General features: G+C 23.6%; 1 protein-coding gene across 6 annotated transcripts in view; it reads right to left on the bottom strand.

Moving 5' to 3' along the window:
- LOC124431517 (microphthalmia-associated transcription factor) overlaps window positions 1-5000 on the bottom strand; it is a 150703-nt gene that overhangs the window by 30685 nt on the left and 115018 nt on the right. The gene's annotated exons all lie outside the window — the stretch shown is intronic.

Below are 5000 nucleotides of genomic sequence, written 5' to 3'. Positions count from 1 at the left end.
CATTTAAATAATTTTTTAGTATTTGTTTAAAAGTCAAATAAATGTATATACTTATGTAAATATACACACACAAACACACACGCACACGCACATAAGCGCACACGTACGCATATATAAAATTGAATTAAAAATAATTGACGTCTCAGCTGCAATCATAATTTAAAACTTTTTTCTTCTTCTTTTATTTTTTTCTTTTTCTTTAATTAAAATCCATAGAACGCATAAATTATTACTTTTAATTCACCAATACATTATATATGTATACAATTTATTCTCCTGTCGATGGACGAGTCAATTTGAATATCTTTTTACCACCTTTTATTTTTCTTTTTCTTTTTCATTTTCTTCCTTTTCTTTACTTTACTTTACTTTTCTTTTCTTTTCTTTTCTTTTCGACGTTTTGCATATTCTACGTTCATTTATTACTTTTCATTTTTTCCTTTTCTACATTTTGCATATTCTACACATAGTTTGGAATTAATCTCAAGAAACATATTATGTACTTTATATATATATATATATATATAATGGAAGGAAGAGAATATTCTATCAATATCACGACATTCAAGAACAATGTATAAAGTATCTGTGTTAAGGAGATTCAGCTCGTTACCGTAAAGATTTACTCCTGTTTTACTAGCGATAAAGACGCATTCACATTCAATTCGGTCCTCCATTCCTAAGGATTATTCGTCGCACGTTTACAAAACTCGCTTGACCCCTTTACAAATGGTACCGAACGATCCACGTGCATATGTTCTCATGTAAGTTATTTTTCACTTAAGTTCGAAATAATGGACTAGTAATATTCAAAAAAACATTCCATATTTATATATATATATATATATATATATATATATATATTTTGTTTATTTTTCATTTGCCATAAATCTTATTTTAAGATTGAAAGAATCTTGGAAATATTTATTGTTAAAATTAAATAGAAAAAAATTTATATTTGAATTTTTAATATATATTATATTTATTATATTATATATATTATAAATATAAATATATATATATATATATGTTTATTATATATATATTGAAAAATATATAGTAGTGTATTATTATTATTAGAATAGACAATAAATTTTATTATATAATAAAAATATACTCTTGGAATATATATATATAAATAAAATAATATAAATATATATATGTTTATTATATATAGGTATATTTATATATATTTATATATATTGAGAAATATATAGTAGTATATTATTATCATTACAATAGACAATAAATTTTATTATATAATAAAAATATAACCTTGAAATATTTATATATAATTTATATTTAAATATTTTAAATGTTACATTATTCAAATATATAACAAACATTAAAAATTTTTATTGTCAACAAAAATGTTGAAAATATATATGAAAACATTTATATAGATCATATCTATATATTATTTATTAACTCAACGTGAATCTTTTTTTTTTTTATTAAAAATTTCGGAATTATTTTTCTAATTAACCTAAATAATAATCTTTCTAAACATAGGAAATAATAATAATAATAATAATAATAATAATAATAATAATAATAATAATACTGAGTTTCTTTTTTTCCAAAAGTTTTTAATAAATGCTTTCAAAATCGATCTATCGCAATGACATTAAAATACTATATCGATAAAATAAATCAATTGTATTAGAGATTATATTCGTCCTTTCCAATATGTATCACGAGGAGAATAAAAGCGTGCCTCTAGAAAGGATTGCAAATAGTATTGCACAATTTTCAAGGTAACGGCAAAGAGACGTCCCATTGGCACGTGACCTCGATTTCGATCGATTATTCCAACCAGGTATCTCAAATGTATATGTATACATCACATACGAAAAGGTCGAGTGACTTCGATCTTTAACACCACTTTCTTTCCCGCCAAAAACCTACCACCAACCCCCTCCCAATAAATAACAATCCTTATCAAAAATTATGATGAATTCATTTTCTATGAGAGAGAAAAAGGAGGAAACATTCTTAAATGTTTATATTCTTTTCTTTTTTATTTTTTTTTTCCTTTCTTTTTTTCTTTTTCTTTTTTTGGAACATAATAATCTTTCTTAATAATTAATAAGGAATACTTTTTTTTTTCTATTTAAAAAAGAATATCTTAAATATTTTACATTTTTATGTTTTCACTCACTTTCTTTTGTTTTCGTGTTTTTTTTTATTTCCTTTTTTTCTTTTTTTTTTTTTTTAATAATAATAATAATCTGCATCGACAGTGATAACAAATTGTTCCTTTATATTAAAAAATAAATATTCCAATTATATATATGTGTGTGTGTGTGTGTGTGTGTGTGTGTGTGTGTGTGTATTTGCTTTTAATTAATAAATATCTACGTAAGGAATTATAGTACAAAAAAAATAGTTGTTTATTTATTAAAATCATTCTAAATATTTTTGCAAGTGTATATTATACACATATATATTTTATTTACATTACATTTACCAGTCATTTTAATCACAATGTATATGTATATGTATGTATATGTATATATGTAGGTATTGTTAAGTCGATTTCGTCATTTTAGATTCAATCGAAAGATGTCAACACTATTATAAATTCCGTCGATGCGATTAATGAGTATCTATGATACAAATAGATGCCAAGGATTCCATAGTATACGTATACACACACACACACACACACACACACACACACACACACACACACACACACACATACATACATACATATATATATATATATATATATATATATATATATATATATATATATATACATCTATAGATAATACATACGTACATAAATATATACAATGGCTTTCTAATTAATTGTAAATCGATTTATGAGGAATGAATGCATTATTCAAACGATTTTATATGAGAAAGAAAAAAAAAAAAGAACAAAAAATTTATTCCTTTTTATTTCTCATTTTTCTTTTTCTTTTCTTGTTTTTTTTTTTTTCTTTTTATATTTCTTATCTTTTCTTTTTTTACGTGTTCGAGCGATTAATAGGTAAAAAGTATTGCTTATCGAGTGAACAGTAGCGCCGGTATTATAGCATTGCGATTAGATACGAGAATATACACGGTGTCTCCAATTAGTATTATAACAATTTTTAGTATCATAAAAAATTATATATATATATATATATATATATATATATATATATATATATATAAAACAACAAATGTTATGTATAAAGTAGAAAAATATTGATGTATAAAGTATATTTTTTGTGAACAAGAAATGTCGTTTATCTTTTTTATTTTATTTCATTTTTATTAGATACGATACATATAGAGACGATTTATTAGATACGAGATATACAGCGTGTCCCAGATTTACACAAATTTTCATAACATTATATATATAAATATATATATATAAATAAATGTTATGTAGGTATTGATCTCAAAAATATTTTACATACTCCAAAAAAAAAAAAAAAAAGAAAAGAAAAAGCAAAAAAAAGATATTTTTATATAACGAAAAGAAACATATAAAAATAATTCGGACCTTCACAAATACTTTATATTTAAATTTAGATATACGACGATATATAGGGTATCCCAAATTATTTACGATGCAATTGTTAAAACAATGTTATATTTCATAGCTAAAACAAAAAAAAAAAAACATCCATAGATAAAACAAAAAAAAAAGATACTAACGTTACATAAATGCCCTCTTATCACTATGACGTAAATCTCATTTGTTATATATCTGTAATTTGTTTATAAAAAAAAATGAATATGAAAATTTCGTTCAATACGACGACGTATGTGAGGGAGGGGCCTTACGAATTTGCTTAATAAAATTTTTAAATCGCGTTCTATGTACCTACATAGAAAGAAAAGAAAAGAAAAAAAAAAGAAAAAAAGAAAAAAGAAAAGAAAAAAAAAAAGAAAAAAAGAAAAGAAAAAACACCAACATAAAAAAGAAAATAATTCTTTTCAAACCGAAGAACGTAATTTGTCTTTCCTTTATTTCTTTTCTTTTTTTCATTTTTCTTTTTTATTTATTTATTTATTCATTTATTTATTTATTAATCTCTTTATTTTCATTCATAAAACTTTATATATATTAAATAAAATTTATAATAGTTCAATAAAGTTTAACGACATTATATATATATATATATATATATATATATATATATATATATATATATATATATATATATATATGAAATAGAGAGAGAGAGAAAGAGAGAGAGAGAGAGAGAAAGAGAGAGAGAGAGAGAAAGAGAAAGAAGACAATAATAAGCGACGTCGATTAATTAGGAAAATTTTAACAGGACTCGTTTTCAATTTCGCGATATATTTACTACGCTAATTAACCTCGCGGCAATCCATATTTAAACGTTAATAAGATTTAAAGATTAAAACGCTGACCATAGCCGATTATTACCAATCGTCGGTCCTGTATATTCTACGTTTCATCGAATATGAAATACGAAATTTTCATTGGCGATTATTATCTCACGAATTGAGTCTTATTAATGATTGTTACTGGATCGTTGCATATAACATACACACACACGCGCGCGCGCGCACGCACACACACACAGAGACAGAGAGACAGTGTGTACGCACAGATATTTCAAATTATTTTACGAATCATACGCAGAATATTCCGATCCGTTACGAAGATTAGTGTTACGTGATGTTGATATTTCCAAATTTCGAAAGAAAAAAAAAAAAAAAAAAAAGAAAAAGAAAAGAGAGTAAAATGAGAGAGAGAGAGAGAGAGAGAGAGAGAAAATGGAAGAAAAGAAAAGAAATATGAAACAAAAAAAAATTGATAAAACGAATAATTCGAACGAATGAACTTTCATGAACTTTGATATCGTCCCATTACGGATGTCCTCATAATTAAATTTAAGGAGAAAATAAAAAAAGAAAAAGAAAAAAAGGAAGAAGAAGTAAGAAGTAGAAAAGAAAAAAAGAAATAATAAGAAGAAGAAGAAAACGAAGAGGAGGGGAATAATCAACGAAAAATAAAAAATGAG

This window comes from Vespa crabro, chromosome 21, assembly GCF_910589235.1.
Source record: "Vespa crabro chromosome 21, iyVesCrab1.2, whole genome shotgun sequence".
NCBI classification, from domain to species: domain Eukaryota; kingdom Metazoa; phylum Arthropoda; class Insecta; order Hymenoptera; family Vespidae; genus Vespa; species Vespa crabro.
The sequence above is the reverse complement of the archived record's forward strand: the minus strand, read 5'-3'. Positions and strand labels throughout refer to the sequence as shown.